This window comes from Astatotilapia calliptera, chromosome 17 (genome assembly GCF_964374335.1).
Source record: "Astatotilapia calliptera chromosome 17, fAstCal68.1, whole genome shotgun sequence".
Classification (NCBI taxonomy): domain Eukaryota; kingdom Metazoa; phylum Chordata; class Actinopteri; order Cichliformes; family Cichlidae; genus Astatotilapia; species Astatotilapia calliptera.
Window position 1 is genome coordinate 31,099,983 of NC_137438.1, and position 21,588 is coordinate 31,121,570.

A 21,588-nucleotide genomic window follows, 5' to 3' on the forward strand; every position below is an offset into this window, starting at 1 on the left:
AAGAAGGGGTTTAGTTGTGTGAATGCTTCATGTAGACCAGGGGTGCCCAATCCCGGTCCTCGAGAGCTACCGTCCTGCAGCTTTTAGATGCATCCTTGTTCCCACACACCCGAATCAAATGAATGGCTTGTTATCAGGCCTTTGCCAAACACGATGGCATGCTGAAGAGGTAATCAAACCATTTGATTCAGCTGTGTTGGAGTAGGGATGCATCTAAAAGCTGCAGGATAGTAGCTCTCGAGGACCGGGATTGGGCAGCCCTGATGTAGACACAAAGCAATCACTGTCATCTGCATAGAATCAAATAAAACCATACGCTAGATAAAGGTTGCTTGTAGGTATGTGTAATTTGCCTAACCAAAGGTTTCATGCCCAAGAATGGATTTATTCTTTATTCTTTTATTGTGTATATTTCCAGTTTTTGTGTTTTTATCTGTTGTACAGTGTCCTTGGGTGCTTTGAAAGGCGCTATTTTTAAATAAAATGTATTATTATTATTATTATTAAGAATGGATTTACTCAGTTAAATGCAGTGCATGTCTGGATACTATAAAGATTGTTTCTATTGTGAAGATTGGAACCAAAGGTGAATCCAGTGTTTTGATGGTGATTTGCAACATGTGTAATGCCTTTAAAGAAAACTTCAGAAAAAGTAAAAAGGCATAAAAATGAATTTGTTTACCGACGTTTGACTTCAAATGCATTGCACGGCCTGACATAGCTTTACCTGCCAGGTTGAATTTGGAAGAATTTTGCTTGCATGTTTGCAGGATGGGTGAGTAGATTAAGATGTGCTGCACAAATCCCAGTGACTAGGTGTGAGGTATTAGTCCAAAGCCTTCTCCTGACAGCAACTTTTACCTACAGCCCTTTAGGTAAGCAACAGTCACACACTCTGTCGGCGACTCTTATAATGTCTCGCCACATTATGTCAATTTTATTATTAGATGGCGACCATGAGGGTCTGTTCAAGTGTCTGCCTGTGCACCTTTTTTGTGAACATGGAAACTTGTCCCTGGAGAATTTACATTACAATGCACTAGCTGTGCAGGTGCCTTAGGCGATGGACTTCAAAGACGTATAAGAGGAGTGACTACTTGGCTGTCGGGTCTCCAGCCATCCATGTCTGTGTCACCAAGGGAGCATAATCAAGACCCAACTCCCTCTGTCTATCAGGCAAGTTTCCTCATCGCTTCCAAGCCACCATTGTTCAGCATGCTGTTGGGCAGTGTCATTTTCTTAATCACAAATAAATTATGATTAGATTATTAAAAATATATATATATATATTTCAACAAATACCTGGATAATGATGGAAGAGTTTGAATCAGTGGTATAAATTCTTGTATTACCTATGATGTGTGGGTTTTTTTAAAAAAAATATGTAATAGTAAAGGTTCTTAAAATATACTCTGACGTCTTGTTTTCAGAATTTTGAGTTTAATTTTAGTGTTTTATTGGTCTACCGGGGTTGTCGGTTAAATAAAATAATTTGTGCTCTCCTTGATCTAAAAGCTGGAGCTGGTGACCTCCTCTTAGGTCTTTACTACAAAGCAATATTTAACGGGTTAGGGAGCAATCATAAGCTTAAAGTCAGATATTTCTGTTTCGTGAAAATGTTTTGAATGATGTCCAGCTATAAAGTTACAGCAAACTCTGCTCAAATTGTCACTAAATTTGTGTTTCTTCAGCTGGTGATATGGAAAATGTCTAAGCATTTTCTTGTCTTTCTATGTTTTTAGTCATCCAGGTCAAGGTACTCGTAAGCTTGATGAAAATAGGCGACTTGACTTCTTTAAGTCTTTCAAGATGTTTCATAACACTCATACTTTACAAAGCACAGTTGGCACAGTACATGAAAGGCAAAGAAAGACAACTTTGGAAATTACAAACACTGCAAATAAAAGCTAAAGACAGACAGGATCGAACGGACTTCACTAAACGTGGAAAGGACGTGCTCGCCAAAGAGCTAATATCTCCACAACAGCTGCCCATAATGGATCTCATCACAGTGATAAGAAATAATAAGCTAACACAAACGGAAGCAGAGCAAATCAGAATGAAAGTCCAATAAAAGTGCAAAAGTCCAACCTCACCATTCAAGAAAAGGAGCCTATTACATCCCCAAATAAAGACCAGAGCATCACCAGACTACCAGTCAGTGGGGAGGTGCACCATAGTTACTTGTGGGGTCTTCATATGGGAAGACCCCACAAGTAACTACAACTACAGCTACAACTTAAAAGGGAACAACCTTAGTACGGCTCTTACCCTGGCAATACCACACCCTGTATATATGGACTTCCGAAGACACATCATCCGCTGACTTCACCAACAAAGTCCACAAACTTATGCTGACTCCATACAAAGCCATAGTGTCCTTTGATGTTGCCTCACTTTTCACTTGTATACCTACAACCGAAGCAGTCAGAAAAACAACTACAGTAAGGCAGGTCCTTACACAGCAGAACCAGGTTCGAGTTAATACATTGTAATGTTGCTCTTTTATTCTAACATAACTGCTGCTCTGAATCATTAAACCTACTTACTTACTGTCTCATAGCCTAGTATAGGTCAGTAATCCATGCTAAAAAAAAATAGTTGATGCATTCATTACCACTAAGCTGCATTATTATAATTCATTATTGTCAGGTTGTTTTAAAATTCCCTGAAAAGTCTTCAGTTAATCCAAAATGCTGCAGTGGGCATACTAACAGGGACAAGAAATAGCTCATATTTCTCTTATACTGACCTCTCTTTATTGGACCCCTGCTAAATCTGTAATTCAATTTAAAATCTTTCTCCTGACATACAAGGTCCTAAATAATCAGTCCCATCATATCTTAAAGACCCCATAGTACTATATTACCCTAATAGAGCACTTCACTCTCACTTTCTTGCGATTCCTAGAGTTTCTAAAAGCAGAATGGGATGCGGAGCCTTCAGATATCAGGCCCCTCTGCTGTGGAACCAGCTTCCAGTTTGGATTTGTTACACAGACACCCTCTCTACTTTAAAGATTAGACTGTTTCCTCTTTGATAGACGATATAATTAACTCTCCTTTTGCTTTTCTTCAGAGAAAGTCACAGCAGATGGCCGGCCCTCCCTGAGCCCGACACTGCTGAAAGTTTCTTCCTGTTAAAAGGGAGTTTTTCCTTCCTGCCTTCAAAGTGAAATTAATTTGATTGACTGAATAGTTATATATGTGATATACATCCTGATCCAGTTTCTAATCTGTGCTCTACTATTCCAGCAGTATAAGAGACCCTTAGCAGCAGATTAGATCCAACATTTATATATTTATATTTTTTTTTATATATTTGTATAAAATTAACATTTTGTTAATAAACATTAATAAACCTTCCCCCAGTCGACAATGCACACTTAAAACAGGCTGTAAATAAAAGAATCAGTGAAAATGTGGCGCTCTAAACTGAAACATAACCTGCTCCCGAGCAGGTTGAGTATGAGTAACCATGGTGATTTACCTCGGTAATAAGAGAACCACTTTCCTGACACAGACAACTCTGACTTTAAGTTAAAGATTGCTCACTAACCCCTCTGGTTTCACACGTTGCTTTGGGCTATGAATCTGTTTCGAATGTTGATTAGAACCATGAGTTAGAGGGACACACACACATCTTCTTGTAGCATGCTTTTTAGGTGGCGTATGTTAATGCACAGCTATATAATGGACTGTTGACCTGTCGAGGGGCTATCCTAGCTTTTGCTCTGTGACATTCTGTTATCTGCTAAAATAAAAGACCTGTTTTGTCTCTGGTACATTTGACCTTGGACGTCCTGGGCTCTGTACTGGGTAGCAAGTTCTTCTGTTAACTCGTTTTACTTACCCTAATGCTGGCAGTCAGGCCGACTGGTCACATGAACGTGGTTATTACCTGAATAAGTTAACCCAGGGTTTATCAGTTTAGTTGCAAGTCCATTCAGACGAATAGGGCAGTGTTGCAGCGGCTGACTAGTCACAGACATGGATAAGTCGACTGGCAGCAGAGCGGCTGATTTTACAAAAAAAGACTGAAGTTTATACTGTTTGAAGCAGGGAGACAAGGCCGCATGAAATGCTGACCGTGTGAGTTAAGGTTATATCTGGATGTGCATGATAAAGTTTGCATTCTTATTCTTTCATCTGCAACCCCAGTGGTGTTTAATGGTCTGAGAGCAAGTAAAGAATAAGTAGAACAAAATTAAAACATGGAATTATGCGCTTGAAAAATTTGATAGAAGGTCCACCGGCATAAGCCACGTTTTAGGATTATATATTGAGGCATATAGAATAATAGAGAGTTGTAAAATTGTTTGCAGGTACCAGGAGGAAAAATCAAGAAATAAAGCTGATAGTCTAAGAATTTACCCTTACCCCTACTTACCCTCTTACTAGATGTCTGACTAATCTTCCAGTAATTACGATGCAATTTTCCAGAGAACTGATTGGTCATCTCCAGACTTAACCTTCTCCAGAGCAGATTAGGTCTGCAGTATAAATGGGATAATCATGACAATGTATCCAGAGTGCCGTGCCAAAAAGTGTTTGCCTGTATTTAAACTGTTGTAAATGACTTGTTGGCCTATAATCTGTGAAGCATGTGTCAAACATATCTTTCATGATTGATATCGGGTCATTTTGAGCCACAAATAACATTCCTGTAGGAGCTGCCATCAGTTTGTTAAAAGCGACTTTTGTATAACCTTTATTTATCTTCTTCTTGGGCTTCCTCCGAAGGGTGGCTGGCCTCTCCCTTCTTCTCACCCAATTAGAGATGGGTGAGAAGTTCGGGCATTCAGGAGGGGCTCGGAGTAGAGCCGCTGCTCCTCCACAGTGCCTCTTGGGCACCTCATGGGTGAGGTTTTCCGGGCATGTCCCACTGGGAGGAGGCCCCGGGGCAGACCCAGGACATGCTGGAGAGATTATATCTCTCGGCTGGCCTGGGAACGCCTGGACAAGCTGGAGGAGGTGGCTGGGGAGAAGGAGGTCTGGGCTTCTCTGCTTGGGCTGCTGCCCCCCGCAACCCAGCCCCGGATAAGCGGAAGAAAATGGATGGATGGATTTATTTACCCAGGTAAAGAGTGTAATTGAAAGGTTAAAAATATCAAATTTTTAAAGAAAGATCTGACCAAGAGGGCAGCAGAAACTGTACAAACATAACAGTTCTAGAAAAATATTTCAAGTAGCCAAAAATTGACTTTTTAATTGTATTATAAAGCAGGTATAATAACTTTTATATATAGCTGTTTGTTGATAATAATCTATTTACCGTTATAAGCAGAGACATTACACAAAGAACACACAGATAAACATCGGCACAACACCTTTTATGCTATTAAATGTATTTTCCCGTAAGATAAAGCTGGATTTGGCGTGCTGCTATGTTTTCTACTTGTAGAAGTGCTTTCTTTATTCCTGCCTCTTAGTAAATAAAAATTATTTAAGATCGAAAATTACCAGAGTCCTGTGCCATCAAAAAATGACTTCATTAACAACCTGCGGTACTGCAAAAACTCTTGAGTCCGCTGCACAGATCGGGAGCTGATTTTCACTCAACTCTGTCGGGAGTTTGAAAAGCCGGGTGTTTTACATTGATTGATCAATCATTTTTTATTTGAAGTGACGTTAATGTTGTGCACACAGTCTGATAAAACACAGTCCTTTAAAATTGAAACGCAATCAGATAGCTGACCCAACAACAGTTTTCGCCCTATAAACTCACTGCAGTGAAGTTTATTTGTAAGAATATAGCGAGAGGGGCCAGACTCAGGGGTAAAAGCCCTGTTTTAAAGGCTATGAGTTTAATGGACTCCAAATGGAGACCATTGGTTAAAAACACTCTCAAAGAGGCGAATCTTTCCTTCTCATTCTGTGTAAAACGACCTCCTTTCCCTCTTTTACGCCTCTGTCTCCTTTTCTCCTCCGGTGGCCAGGCGGGCAGTTTTCACATAAGCGCAGTTGTTGAGGAGGGAGAGAGAGCGCGCTCTCTGGGCTCTATTGTTTCATTCCACTTCTCCTTCTGTTTCTCGACGCGTAAAAACTTTGCGGAGCACCCTCCCCTCTGCTTCCCTCCTCCCCACCACCACCTTCTCCTCCTCCTCCTCCTCCTCCCCCTTTCCCTGCGTGCGTAATTAGTTGGAGAGTGTTTGGAAACTTGTGATGGCCGTGAAAAAAATCTCACTTTATTTCTGACACCTGTTGCTGAGAGCACAGCTCACAGTGCAGCGAGTGCCACTCTTTTCTGTCGGGACTTCTGGATACTGTCAGTCGCAAACCTCTGTACATTCCCACAAATCAACTTTTTTCCTTTGTTCTTTTGCTCTTTCTTTACTCAAACAACGACTTTCGTGTGACATCGAGGAGTGAAAGTCAGACTGTAAAGCGTGCTGCTGTGGGATCTTCCCGAACGGGATATCTCCTTCCATTGAAAACAGCGATCTGTCTGCACTTTCTCAACCGGACAGAGAGTAACAATTTTCGGTCGTTAGGCTTCTGATGGTGGGTGGAGAAAGTTTTCTTGGACAACCGATCAACGACGTTAATCCAGCACAACACACCAGGTAAGAGCATTCGTTTTAAATACTTTACGAGGTGATAACACAAAGTACACAATGGGAATGTTAGCGGTGGATTTGAGGTGTGTGATTTAACTTTTCAGTGATTGTGCCATGACTTCTGATAGTTTTACAGTGTCATGTTTCTTTTCTGACTTTGATCTTTGTCCCACAAGATGAGGAAACTTTAAAACTCAAACTTTGCAAGAGTGGATGTGGTTTTCAAATCATAGATCTGAACTTGAAATTTCGCCGTTCCTGCGCTCTCTGAACAGGACATCTGAAGTCAGTGTGAAAACATTTGGGACTTTGTTCCATTTGAACTTTTTGTCCCCTCGATGTTTCCGTTGTCACAGTCTACTTGCAGAATGGGCTTATTTCATTGAATTTGGCTTGCACATGACAGTGGTGAAATGCAGAGTGTGTCTGTTTCTGCGTTTGTGCGTGTGCCAACCCCATCGGCCCAAATGAAGGCAGCCCTCTCGCTTTGCGGTGCAGACCAGAACTATTTTGGTCGAAATGTTGCACAAATGTTTCTCTCAGTTTAGAGAAATTGCTCTGCCTTCATCTGGACCAGAGGACTGGATGGCATCTAAGTCCGACTGTAACTGTGAGGGAATGTTGGTTCACCATTTAATTTTGCTGCCCAGCGTAAAACTCATTGAACCAGGAGTCTCTCCCTATTTTGCGCGAAAGTCTTGGATGTAGCAGCTGGAATGTTATTTTTTTCTTTTTCTTTTTTGACTGAATATCTACCTTATGATACAGTTTGTGGCCTCTGAATTTAGTGTCACAGCTGTATTTTCGAGACCAGCTGTGCAATCAGCAGGTAAAAATGCATGGAAATGGGAAACCATAGCAGACTATCCAAGTTTTGAATAAAAAATTATCTTTTTTGTGTCTATAAAGGGTGGATTGTTCATTAGTGAGATCTAAATGTTCCGTAGCACTATGAAAGTGTATTTAAATGTCTTGATAATATAGATTATTGTGTCCTTATGTAGAAGTTTCTGTGTGTGTTCATGTTAATGAGACACTCACTGACCTATGCACTTTCAAGTTTTTATGGTGACTGTTGACCACTAACAGTGGGAAAAGTAAACCATTTAACATAAAGAATAGCATCTGGGTTAACCTTATTGTCTAGTTCTTCACATACACTTTCATCCCAAATTCATGGATAACTTTAATATCCATTAAGTGTTCTCTCATAATAAACTCCTTAAACTTTAGCTGTATAGTCTAGCAGTGTTATTGAGGCTGATGTGTCTTTTTCATTCCTTACAAAACAGAAATAAATTCATACTCATATTTCAGCAGAATCAATTGTGGCACATTTCTGTTTAAAGGAAAAAGAGAGAGGATAAATCCTCAAACTCTCACATGTCCACCTTTGGGGTTGTGTCACGAAGGACATCCAGCCTAAAAAAATCTGCCAAATCAGACACATCCATCCGCTGTGGCGACCCCTTGTGAATAATGGAGCAGCCAAAAGCAGTTTATTATCATTTATAAAGACAAGTTAGATTAACTGGTGACAAATGCAGCTTGGTGTTGTAACCGAGACATGTTTGCAAGAAGGTGACCTAGCAGAGGATGATGAGGTTTTTTTTAACCGTCTGCCTGGGATCTGAAAGCGGGATCAGATCAGATTCATGTTCGACGATGTTATGGCTGCAGACGAGCTGAGAGAATGTCGAGGTCGTCTCTGGCAGTGACGTCTCCGGCTCACTTTGTGTTTCTCATGGTTTTAAAATCCGAAACCCACATGAAATGTGGCCCGAGCCGACAGCCGGGCTGATAAACCTTGCAAGAGGAGAGGGTGTGTGTGTGTGTGTGTGTGTGTGTGTGTGTGTGTGTGTGTGTGTGTGTGTGTGTGTGTGTGTGTGTGTGTGTGTGTGTTTTTCAGGATAGATAGTAACATTAGATGTGTAGATAGGGGTGCTGAAAAGTGTTGCTGTCAACAAGTTAGCCATTAGAGAGAGATAATCTCTCTTCCTCCGCCCTCCCGTCTCAGTCAACTTCTGTTCTTTCTCTTCCATCCCCCTCACTGTTTCACTCAGGACCTTCATTTTTCACGTGCCTCATCTATTCTTACTTTTCTTCATGTTCTCCACTTGGGTTTGGTTTGGGTTTGGTGAGCAGTGAACCAGACTTTTAGACTCACCCGATTTTATGCAACAGTAACATGTGGAAACTGTGGAGCAGTTAAAATATACTTGGGTGCCAGCAAATCTGTATTCTGAACATCTTCTCATTCATTTACCTCTCTCCGCCTGTCTGCCCTCTAACTGGTGAGAAAGACCTTTTTTTTAACTGAAGCGCCTCTTGAGTGTCTCATCCCCTGGGACTCGGTAATTAGGGAAGGGGAGTAAGTGAGTATGTGTATTTGTCTCCGCACTAGACATTTGAGAAGATGGCTTGTCTGCAAGCACAAATGGGTCCTCAAGGTCATTCAAGAAGGTCTGTGTGTGTTTGTGTGTGTCCCACGTGCTCAGAAGCAGTAGATTTGGGAATGAGTAATAGGAATTGGGAATATTTCATTAAAGTGGCTGTTCAAACATGTGATTCATGTAAAGTGAAAATAATCAAATTTAAGTTTTTGAATGGATTGTCTGCACTCAGTGTGTTATGTGACACACGTGTGTGTATTTCAGCCTTCCAGGAGCCATAATGACTAAGTTGGACTCTCTCTCACACACAGATGGTGGTCAGTTTGAAGAGGATGGCCTCTTCGGCTCTCTAGCTGAAGAGCTGCTGTTTTAAACTCTTATTTCTGATTGGCTGTATTGAATCTTTGGAATTCTTCTCAGTGTGTAACCCTCCAGTCCTCCCCTGATGTATTTTTGATTTCAGTGAAGAGGTTTGCAACTTACTCTTTTAAAATTTAAAAACGAATTGTGTCACGAACCGAGCGACACATTTTTTTTTTAACAAAGTTGCTTTGTTTTGTAAAATAAATGCCCTATAAAATATTAGCAAAAACTATTTTGTCATCCCAAAATTCCTCATTTATGAGAGGTGTGAAATGCAGATTAGCATGATTTGCCACATTAGCTGTGTGCACATGATCTCACGGAAGTACATGTTTTTCCATTGACTTGAGAAAAATCTTACGCCCAACGTGGGGCTCGAACCCACGACCCTGAGATTAAGAGTCTCATGCTCTACCGACTGAGCTAGCCGGGCTGCATGGACGATGCACAGACATGCTGTGACTGATTGTAATATGACATTACAGTGCTATTATTCACGAGCACATCGCATGATATCGGTCATGCGATGTGCTCAGGTATGGTTAAAAAAAAAATCAATAAGCATAAAAGACGCGCAACTTCTAGGTCTGTTTAGTGAAGCCTACATTCTGTTTATTGGACACCAGGGGGCGACTCTTGTGCTTGCAAAAAGACCATTGAAAAACAGCCATTTATCTGTGACCTCAGTGAGTAATTTCCTGATGTATTTGCGCCCCCAGGCACTAGTTTCAGGTCATATCGTGCAGAAAATTCAAATGGTGACGGTGAGAAAACTTTAAAAACAGGACAGGAGGACCTTACCGTGGCTACATGCATCGTTTGCACTGCGGTACAGTGTTTTAAAAATTACTTATTAATGCTGTAGTTTTTAATAAGGCTGATGCTCCAAAAAGTTCTGTACTACAAGGTGAAGGCAGTGCGTGTGTGTGTGTGTATGTGTGTGTGTGTTTGGCCCTTCTGAGTCGACGGTTCAGGATATGACATGATGTCATTCGGGGCAACAGGGTGGAGTGAGATGGGGTTAGAGCTTGGCTCAGATCCCGACTCCAGCAGCCCTAAAAATGTGTCTGACCAGCAAGTATGTGACTGGCCCCGCTTGTCTGTGCGCTCGTACGTGTGTGAGCATGTCAGCCTCAGTGTGTCAGCGTATGCGGATGTGTATGGTCAGTGGTCAGCAGCTGTATGCTAGCTGTGTCCTACACTAATAGTAAAAGTGGTTTATTGGGCACTTGACAGGGTCTGAAACCATTTTATAAATCCGGCGGCTGGTACAACGGAGAGAGACGCACACCATGCCGCCACAAGACACACAACACCAGAGGAGCTGCAGCTACTGAGCACTGTTGTGTCTTAACTAACTAGGAAAAGGAGAAAATGTCTCTCCTCACCATAGATTCACATGCTTTCAACCCATGACAATAGAATTTATGATGAGCCAACTATGAGTATAGACTATAACTCTTAGTATTAATTATCAGTTTATTTCACTTTTGAAGAGACTTCAACTTGCGGTCGAAAAATGAAAGCAACTCAGATGTGGCACAAACTGCAGTTCCTCTTATAGCCACTTGAGGCAGGCTCCAAAAGTGAACCAATGCCCATAAACTCAACAGTTAACATGAACACCTTGTGAAAATAGCATGTTTACAGCCTAGTACAAAGAATTAGCTAATTCCCCCCTTCATAATAACCGTGTGATTTGTTTAAAATTCACCTATTTTGATGATGCAGCTTAAAATCAGGGCGTGGGTGCTTTGATCGATTGATGTACTGTTACAAGCAGCTGTAGCGGACGGCTGTCTGCTAACTGTCACCTTTTGCTGGGTTGTGTGTAAATGTTTGCTTCAGTTTCGGTTGGTGAAACTAGTATTTACAAAACCAACAAGGCCAAAATGTTAACATGAAACCTTCAAAATGTAGAAACCATGGAGCCTCATCTCATTTAGAAGCCTTTCATTAAAATCCTCTATCATCAAAAGTATCATTTGTCAGTGTTGTGGTGCATAGTGTGTAAAAGTTGCCAACACTGTGCTGACTCAATAACTGCAGAGCTCCAAACCTCCTCTGGCATTAACATCAGCGCAAAACAGTGCGCTCGTAACTTCATGATGTGGGTTTCTGTGGCTGAACACCTCCTGCAAGTGTAATGTACACGAGCACTTCTTTCTGTACGGCATTTCATCATATCGACAATGTTTTATGTAATTATCTGGTAGGTGTTCATATTGTAATATTGTTCTTTGGGACACTCAAATGTCTAAGTCCGGTTGATGATGTTTAATGCCTGTGTATGGTTGTCGTGACTGGTTGCTGTACTGGAAACAGGAAACCAGAAGTTGTCTCCTTTATCTTCACTTTAAATTGACCAATTTCACCTTCATATATTTGTAGTTTTTTCATATGCAAATTAAATGCAAAAAAGTTTAAACTGACTGTGAAACTGTGTATTTTATAGTTCTGTGTAACTGAGAATTATCAGTGTTAGTTTACTTGAAAATACATCAAGACATCAGTGTTGGAAACATTACCCTGCCCTCAGTTTGGACCTGCAGTCTGCACACCTGAGAAAGTTTCTTGAAATAAAACTGTGTTACCGCACATACAGTAAATCTAAACAACACATTTTTCATTTTCCCTTCTCCTCAGTTGCCCTGATCCAGCACTGATAAAACTATCAGCAACAAACCTGCACTGAGGTTGAAAGCCAGTCACACACATATGCGCAGGATATAGACAATACACAAACAAAAACTCAAACAAGCATTTTATTTAGCACATGCTCACTACAGTAGGTCTGTTCTCATTTCGTTTTAACTCTGTCCCGCTTTCCTAGTTTCCTCTTTGTTTGTTCTCTTCGTCTCCGTGTGCCTCGGTACTTCTTTGACTGAATAGTGATTCAGTACTATTTTGGCTGAAACCCTAATGAAGGCGTTTTCTATTTTTGTCAAAAAATGTACAACGAAGATTAAGACTGTCACACTCATGAGGCAGAGCAGTTTCCCTATTCCCATTTTTAATTAAAAAATATGTCAATGTACTGTTAAAAAAAATGTCCGTCAGCATGTGTGGATAGTGATAGGACTGAGCATTAACCATAGGACTCTATCCAAGACCAGTTTGACATAGTAATAGTTGTTTGAACTCTTTCACCTCTTAATTGATTTATATTAACTTTTGTTTATAAAAGGGCATTGCAGTTAGTTCTGCTCTTTATTATTATGGCAGTCTTCTACTGTAATACATCATTACTGCTGGACTCGGTGTACGGAGAGGTGCTCTGCATTCTTAGAACCAAATGTCTGTTGTGCGGACGGCCCATCATTCTCACTTAATACTGTTTTTCAATTATTTGAAGTCTACTCTAAAAAGATTCTCGCCCAACATGGGGCTCGAACCCACAACCCTGAGATTAAGAGTCTCATGCTCTACCGACTGAGCTAGCCGGGCTGTAGCACCAGCTAATAGTAGGGAGTAGGGAGTTTTTCCTTGCCGCTGTCACCAAAGTGCTTGCTCTTAGGGAGTCATCTGATTGTTGTCATTTTCTCTGTATTATTGTAGGGTCTTTACCTTACATAAAATGACCTTACATTACAATATAAAGCCCCCGGGGTGTGTTGTTTTTGTGATTTGGTGCTAGATCATTAAAACTGAATTGAATAGAAGGATAGCAGCAAGAGTGATAGTGAAGAAAATGCTTTGTCAAGAGACTGCATGCCACCGATTGGTTAGTCAGTGGCGTCACTCGATGAGTCATAAGAGATGCTCCTTCAAAAAAGTCAAAACCACCATTTTTGAAGCACAGCAATGGCAAAATGGCCACATAAAAACAAGCACCATGGTCCCTAAGTCTGACAAAAAGCCGCAGGAATACCATCGTTGCGACGTCTTCCATTGTTGTGTGTCTGTGGCATACATATGACATCACTTTTGGCCACGGCGCTATAACCATGCACATCAGGTGGTACCCAATTGAATGGAAAACGTTTGAAACTGAGTGAAAGCACAAGTGGAAAAGGCCTATTAGTTAGAGGGTTAGATGGCGTGGACATGTGCAGGGGGTGTTGTGTTCTAAAATCTTGCGCCCAACTTGGGGCTCGAACCCACGACCCTTGTTGTTGTTGTTTAATGATAAGTTTTGTTTGACCAGTTTCTGAAAAGGTATAAATCGCCCTGTCCTTAATCGGCTTGGAACTTTTTATTCTGATGGAAGTGTTTAATAAACTCTCTTAGAATAAACTTGCTTAGAGGTTTGATATGCCCCTTGTTGTGTCATTAAGATGTTTAAAAAAATCAAGTTTTTCACACTGATCTATTTTTTTGGCCATGTTACCTTAGATGACCAGACACAGTTCGTGTGTGTGTGTGTGTGTGTGTGTGTGTGTGTCTGGTGGGTCGCTTGTTTGTTGACCCTTTTTGGTCATCTCACTCTGGCTGCTGTCAGCCTGTCAAAACACAGCAATGAATGCATCTGTTCACATCAGCAGGGTTTTCCTTTGCACACACACAAACACGCACACCCCCCAACTTGACTCCCATTTGGAGGATGCGAGCTGGTTTACAGCAAATGCAAAACATTTTCATAAAATTGATAATGAGCACTGTTTCTGATGGATGTAAAGGGAGATGGATGAAAGAAAGGGCAGAGGAAAGCACAAGTCCAGATGAAGAGAAAGAAAGAGTGATGGTAATGAGTGAGGTTTAGTCAGTCAGATGAGAGGAAACTCTGCCTCTTACTGGTGAAGATCTGCTACTGCAGCACATCAAAGGAAACATGAAGGGAATAAAAACGAGAACACAAGAGTGTTGTATGACTTAATAATTGCAGCGCTGTGTTTTATGCATCACGGATTTGGATCACTTTGCAGTCACTGCGGTTTTCTTTGTGCTTTGCAGAATTGTAAAAAATATATAAACCACGTGGAATAAAGAAAGTCAGCTAGAGAAATGGCAACAGATGAATTCAAATGATCCCTTCACCATCGCCGGGTTTCGCTTGTTTGTGAGTTTTACCGCATAATAAAACGCCGGCGTATGATCCACAAAGTCTCACAACAGTGAGTTTCAAGCTCTTACAACTAGAAAGGCTCCTCACTCTCCGTGTATGTAGGTGTTTTTTGAATTCTTGCTATTTTTCATCTTGTCTTTTGATTTTCTGTTTTATGCAAAAAATCATCCTTTATTTTCTGGTCTCTTTTTACTCTGTTGTGTATTTTCTTCCGTGTGTGTGTGTGTGTTGGAGGAGTGGTTACAATATAATGAGATTCCCAGTGCCCAGGTGTTCTTTCTAGATAATTACTGAGTGTGTTTTTCTGTAGCCAATCTCTGAACTGAGGCAATACCAAATCTGTCAACACACCCACACACACTCATGGGACGAGGGCGAGGGGCGGGGGATTAAATCAGAAATTTATTCCCACTATCTTGTTTCTGATGGCAAAACAAAAAAGAAAAAAAGAAAAAAGAAAGAAATGTCATTTTAGTCGTGAATCTTTGTTTTGTTCCCTCTTTCTACCTTTTTCTTCAAGAATTCCTTTATTTTCTTTTTTCCCAGTCTCTCTCCTCTGAGCATCCTCCTTGTGTTTATCGTACACTCTTGCCTGCAGTGTGTGTGTGTGTGTGCAGAAGGATCAACAAAACATTAGTGCATTGTCTGGTGGGAGGGGGAAAAATCACAGAGCGAGCACACGACATTGATTTACACACAAATACGTGCGCAATTTTTGTTTTTCAAAAACACATCCATCACTGATTGGCTGAAGTGATTTATTAGGAAGTGATTGTTGCTGAGGTTTTGTAGACTGGACAGACAGGAGCAGAGCACTGCATTGCGTTATAAAAAAAAAAAAAGAAAAAAGAAAGAGGACACTGACTCTTTGCCAAATGAGCTTTCTGGATAACGAGGAGACTGTTTCACCTATGTTTGTCCACTTTCTTTGAGGTTTTATGACTCCGGGCTGCTTTATACCCCGCACTGAACATCAACAGAGGCCAGGGCCTGCAGTTAATTGAGTAAATTGTTCACCAACATCATTTCACAATGCTAAAATTAAAACACTGTCACTGTTTAATCCATTTCTTTAATGAGATTGTTAATGAAAAGAGGAAAAAAAAGAGTTTGAATTATCCTTTAAACGAAAATCAAGACAAAGCAATCTCTGCAAACGCTTTGTTAAAAAAGACAATTTAGTGACTGTACTTTGGAGTGCATTAACAAACTGCAGTGAAACAGTAATGATATCCTAGCACTGCTTCATAAAGCTGTTGGCAGTGGCTGTTTTGGGCAGCAGCTCACAAACCTTTTAAACCCTGCTAATCTTCGGGCATAAAGGGTTAAAACACTTAGCCCCTGAATTTTTTTTATCCTGCATATTTTAACACATCCGGCAGCATATATTTCACATCAGCGTCTGCCACTGCTGAGCTGCCGCATTGTCTGTCAGGCGCACATGCTGCCTGAATCGAGATCAGAATTGTGTTTGTCATCACCTTCAGTTAATGTTCAGGGGTCTGTCGTGTCGTGGTGCAGTGACAGCAGGACCTCGGCTTAAAAAATGCCTTTATATGAAGCAGCCTCTTGCTAAACGGTCATTCATCACGTTTTACACTGTCACAAGTTGCTTTCTTGTCTGTAACATCTGAAGTTTATCACAATTTTATGGCGCTGTTTCGCTTTATAATTGTTTTTTATGTGGCTTTACGAGCCACAGCTGCCATAAATCACAACGCTCTAAAGCTACAGCACTGAAATGTTCACCGTCAGAGGACTTTCTGCTGGTTTACAGAGGCTGAAGTTTTCAAACGAGCTGCTGCTGCAGTAACGGTGAACGCAGACAGAGGGCACTGCATCACTGGGGCTCCTCTGTGATATACTGGACACCTAACAGAGCAGAAGAGAGGGAGGCTCGGGCAGGGGTGAGAGGTTAAAGGGGGAGATGAAAGGATACAGCAGGAGGGAAACTGAGGGAGATAGGAATGCGAGGACAGGAGATGGAGGAGATAATCAGTGCTACGAAGAGATGGCAGTTGAAGGCGGCATTTAAGCGCTGGTGTGAATCCTCCCCCACTCGCTTGCCCATCGTCCTTTGTGGATTTCCTTTTTGTCCTGGTCACTTTGATCAAATAAAAATCGCAAATCGCAGCTATTCTTCATACAACCTTTCTTTACTACATCTTCCTCTCTTTCACTCTACCACTGCCTGACCAGTATCCTCCTCCCCTTCTTCATTCCCATCATGCGTGGTTGGGTCCAGGCCATTTGCTTCCACTCCAGCAGGGCCGTACCATTAGTGACCAGCAGGGGAATTGCATTTCTCTGCATGCAGCTGGTTACAGGTGTGGTGATGCTCTCTCTGTCATTCAGTCTCTCTCCATTAGCATCAATTTAAGTGCAGTCGCCCGTACAGAATGCACATCAAACAGGAAATAAGATCAGTCAAGTTTAAGGAGCCCAAAACAAAGGTAGAAGGTGTTTCTGGCCGATGTTCAGCCTGTAAGTTTGGTTACTGTTTATCAAAGCCTTTCCTTATTATGTAATGTCACTGTGGACATTTAAATCTGATGTAGTGTAGTCATCAGGAGCGCTACATTTACAATCAAACATCAAAACAATTAAATTATTGGTTATATCTGTAGAAGGGAGGTTAAACACAGAGGTCCAGAGCCCTTGGATGAAACAAAAAATTTCCTTCTCTCATATGATTTCTTTTTTACTTCATCCACCTGCGGTCTGCCTGCCAGTTCCTCTGAATTGTCTTCAAATTTTCATGGTCCTGTTTTTTTAAATCTCATGAGTTATGGCTTGTTTTGATTTTGTTGTTGTTCTATTGAACTACAAACATTGGAAAAAACAAACAAACCACATATTCAGTACGAAAAGCGAAGACTGGCTGCAGTGAACCCTTTCTATTGTTTTTAACACTGAATTTCACTTCAGCTCTACTTAACTCTTCTCTGACAGAAAGGGCTCACAGACTGGTGGTGCCACACCTTTCTCTGCAGGTAGCTTGGCCATCTTGGATGACAAAGGGCTTTTATGAGAATGTAAGGGAAAGAGGGATAAAGAGCGATGACAGTGAGCTCTAACTTTTTTGGGCTTAAAATAGCTCCGCCCAACGTGGGGCTCGAACCCACGACCCTGAGATTAAGAGTCTCATGCTCTACCGACTGAGCTAGCCGGGCTGTGTGCTTGATCTGTGTCTGAACATGAACATGGACAACTAAACTGGAGCAGTTACAAATTCAATCGCCTTTTATCCCCAGTGTTTCTCTGTCTCTATCATTGCAGTTTTTTGCTCCTTGTCTTCCCTCCTGTTTTCTTCACAGTTTCCACCTTTGCATTGTTTTCCCCACCTACTCATAGCTCATCCCTAATCAGAGAGATCCCCTGCTGTGCTGTCCACTCTGTGAGTTTCTGTGTTTTTCCAGTGTGGATTCTTTGTTTTTCCCTCTTTCTTCCTTTATGTGTTTTGGGAAATTTCTTCAGCCACAATAAAGGTTTGCTTTTGTTCAGTATTCAGTCTCCCCTTGTCCTCCATTTGGGTCCTCCGCAGCACATCCTGACAGAATGCCCATTATCAGTTGTTATCAGTCCCATACACATTGCCAGCTCAGTTGGAACAGCAGTGCTTATGTAGGAGATGGTAAATGTTGTAAGCCTGCTTGCATGCTTCACGTGGTAAAGGCATTTATTTTAACACTAAAAGCCGCTATTTCTTCATCTTAATAGCATCTGAAAACAAAAGTAAACAACTTAATGTGATAAAATATAATGTGAATAAAATGGATCTTGAACCAATGTGTGATTGTCCAGCATCCAAAAATTAGAATTGTGTTGCTATTTTAACCTGGAAGTACCTATTTTATCCACAGAACAACCACCGCTGAGTGAGGTGATAACTACTTATTTGCAAGTGGAGGAGCCATCTACAGACTATATGAATGGGACTGATAGCAGCTGATAGCAACTGGTTATTCAGCACGCTGATAACATTCCAAATGTGTGCAATAGAAGTTAAATTAACAGCACTGCATGTTTCCCCCACTTTAATTTGGTAGCAGTTATTTCAGCCCACTCTCATTGCCAGAGCATGAAATACTGCAGTGTTGTCAGAGTTGCTGGAGTCTCACAAATACCTAAAAGGTGTTGGGATCCAAACTTAACAAGCAAGTAAAAGCAGAAGTAGAAGGTAAGTAAAAAAGTCAAACTTCATGTCTAGCAGGAGTTTGTTAAAGTAGAAAACCCAGAAATGGTAAATGCTGGATTGAAATTGACAGTCTGATGGGTTTAGGGCATGGCCTCAAGAGGATTTTTTTTTTTGTATATCTCAGGATGTTACATGTGTGTACCAAATGTCATATATCGGCATCAAACACAGCAGTTGGTTTCCTCCATAGCAATTTGCCCATTTTGCTCCCCCCCATGTATGAAATCCATAAAACCTGTACATTTTCTGTATATTTTCCTGATACGTGTGTAAAATCTCCTGACTTTTCCTTTTGTAAACAATATTAAATTGAGCAGTAATTGTTTTTGGTATCTGTACAATCGTTGCCTGGCTGTTGGAGGGTTCCAGGGCTACCCTTTGTCACCAATTCTGTTCATAATCTTTACATTTCTAGGCAAAGCCAAAGGTGGCAGAAACCTCAGGATTTTATCTCTGCTCTTTGCAGATGATGTGGTTCTGTTGGCTTCATCACAAACCCACACCTATGGTTACACGGTCGGGAGTGAGAGACAGAACAAAATCTCAGATGCAAGTGGCAGAAATGAGCTTTCCCCAAAGGGTGGCTGCCCTCTCCCTTAGAGACAGGGTGAGGACTAATCGGCCTCTATATCGCCACATCGATAGGAACCAACTGATGAAAGCGGTAGTGCCGCCCCCACAGCATCAAAATGAGAAGAGGCAAAGCTGAGATAGCTTGGACATGATTGGCTAGTGATATATTAGCAAAGGGCATTAATGCCAATGACAGGGGGTTGTTGTGAGGATACAAGGGATGGGGGGTGATAGTGGTGATATGGTCCAACTCAAATTAATTTTGTTCTAAAACAGATGCGCCCAACGTGGGGCTCGAACCCACGACCCTGAGATTAAGAGTCTCATGCTCTACCGACTGAGCTAGCCGGGCTGTACAAGGCGCAACTCTAGGTAGTTCAGGCCTCAGACCGGGATGTCTCCGGGGGCTTCTAGGGTAAGGTGTTCCTGGCATGCCCTTCTGGGGAGCAGGTCTTGGGGCAGACCCAGGACACGATGGTGAGATTATATCTCTAAGCTACTTTGGGAACCCCTTGGTGTTTCTCTGGACAAGCTGGAGGAGGTGGCTGGGGAGAGGGAGGTCTGGGCTTCTCTGCTTAGGCTGCTAGCCTCCCAGTATGGACTTCATATCTCTTTAAAAGTGGACCGTCCTTTCTAGGTGTGCAATATTGCAGTAGCAAGTGAATCATGGCCGCATCTGACAGAACAGCAGCATGTGACTCCTTGGGATTGGAATATTTTGCTCATTTATGAGTTTTTTTCAAGTAATAGTCACTCCAAAAAATTTGACAATACCCACAAACTGTAATTGCAGCAGTTCTGAGACAGTTAACGGAATCGCCTCGCTTACATCACTAGATTTTCTTGGTGTTTGCTGAATTTGCTGCAGAAATCAAAGTATTTCTGACTAAATTAACCAATTAACAAAAAAAGACTGTAGATACAAATTTGAGATGTGTTGTAATAAATGCAGAGTGATTCTTTTGAAATATAGTTAAAACTTTTACTGTCGTTTGAAAAACACACACACACACACACTCACATTTTTCTGTTGAACACACGCCGAGTGCTGCACAGTAAACTCCAGCTAGCAAAGTGTGACTCATCAAAAATCATTTCTTCTTTCTCTGTCGTTGCCTCTTTTTTCTCTGCCTGTCAACAACTCCCCTCCTCCTTTCTTTTCAATCTTTCTTCCCTATCCACTTTCTCTGTCCCACCCCTCCCCCTATCCACATCATTCGATACATACAAACGCACACATGCGCACCCCTCCAGCTCTTCTTCAGTCCTGCCTAACTATTCTGTGGGCACGGTGCCCAGGAAGCAGCACGAGCAGGGCAGAGAGCTCCGGGCTGAGCCCCGCAGCCACACTGGCACCCTGTAAGCCTAGAAAGCAATAGGAGCAGAGAATGTGTAAAGCAGAAGCATTGCGAGAAAAGAGACGCAAGGAGCGGATTTTAAAGGAGGAGAGGGTGAAAAAGGGGTAGAAAAGTAGAAGTGCAGAATCGGGCTGAGAAAGGATAAAGAGATAAGAGGATGCAATAGCAGGGGAGACATGCAACAGAGGAGAGGATTAGAGATGGGGAAGACAAAAGGAGATTAGAAAAACAGATAGATCAATAGACAGAGAGACACAGAGAGAGGAGGAGGAAAGATGCAGGGAGGGAGAATGTGTGAAGCAAGAGAGAAAAAAGAGAGCCGGGCAGACAGCCAGCACTCCCAGGAGAGATAGGTCAGAGCAACGGACATGTCTCCAGAGACTATGTGTGTGTGTGTGTGAGTGTGTGGTTTGTGTGAAAGACAGTGGCAAGAGATGGAGGGAGGAGGAGAGAAGAATGCAGAAGAGGAGGAAGAGGAGAGCAGCGGAGCGCATAGAGAAAGAGTATAAGATACTGTCGTGAATGTCTGAAATGCGACCTTGGAAATCTATATCTTTGCATTTGTGTCTGTGAGTTACAACTCGTTGCTGGCACTAGATCTCTAGTTACTGCTGGGTATTATTAGACAAAGGAAGCTATCTGAAGCACAGATTTTGCATACATTAGTACATTTTAACACATGTGTTTATTGATTGATTGACCTGTCGTTTGCATATCACAGTGCATTTGAGTCTGATGCTAGACGCTGGGCTGTACCACCCTGTAGTTTGCCTGTGAACGAGAAAATAAAGCACCCTGATCCACGTCTGGGTCGAAGCACAATATTTGAGTTGCAATATGAGAGAAGCTTCAAAATTTTAATTCATGTGTGTGACACAGAGAGACGGTTAGGGATGCTCAAGCTCATCTTTCTCGACCAGTTTGGGGGGAAAAGGCAATAGTTATATGAAACTGTAGAAAAAGGGAACAGAGGAGAGAGGCTCAGTGCATCATGGGAGCGCCCACAGCAACCCTGGACAACTCAAATCTAATGGAAAAATAATAAATCAGTGACCACAGCCAAAGGGATTCAAACTGAATTTTGGCAAATGTGTTTGCTGCAAGCAGCCTGCTCAAATGTGATTGGTCAGTAGTTCTCT

At 41.8% G+C, this 21,588-nt stretch overlaps 1 protein-coding gene and 4 non-coding genes across 10 annotated transcripts in view; 1 reads left to right on the forward strand and 4 right to left on the reverse strand.

Annotated features, from left to right (window-relative positions):
- Positions 1-5,945: 5,945 nt before the first annotated feature.
- wnt5b (wingless-type MMTV integration site family, member 5b) overlaps positions 5,946-21,588 on the forward strand; it is a 92,266-nt gene continuing 76,623 nt past the window's right edge. For 2 of the 6 annotated variants that reach the window (XM_026148319.2, XM_080291659.1), the window contains exon 1: positions 6,121-6,565. The gene's annotated coding sequence lies outside the window, so the exon portion shown is untranslated. Of the gene's footprint in view, positions 6,566-21,588 lie in introns of all 6 variants that reach the window. The other 4 variants (XM_026148316.2, XM_026148320.2, XM_080291663.1 and 1 more) reach the window with 3 other exon arrangements.
- trnak-cuu (transfer RNA lysine (anticodon CUU)) lies at positions 9,676-9,748 on the reverse strand. Its single transcript has one exon. It is a non-coding gene; the product is annotated as a tRNA-Lys (tRNA).
- On the reverse strand, positions 12,690-12,762 carry trnak-cuu (transfer RNA lysine (anticodon CUU)). Its single transcript has one exon. It is a non-coding gene; the product is annotated as a tRNA-Lys (tRNA).
- On the reverse strand, positions 17,421-17,493 carry trnak-cuu (transfer RNA lysine (anticodon CUU)). The gene has a single exon. It is a non-coding gene; the product is annotated as a tRNA-Lys (tRNA).
- Positions 19,371-19,443, reverse strand: trnak-cuu (transfer RNA lysine (anticodon CUU)). The gene has a single exon. It is a non-coding gene; the product is annotated as a tRNA-Lys (tRNA).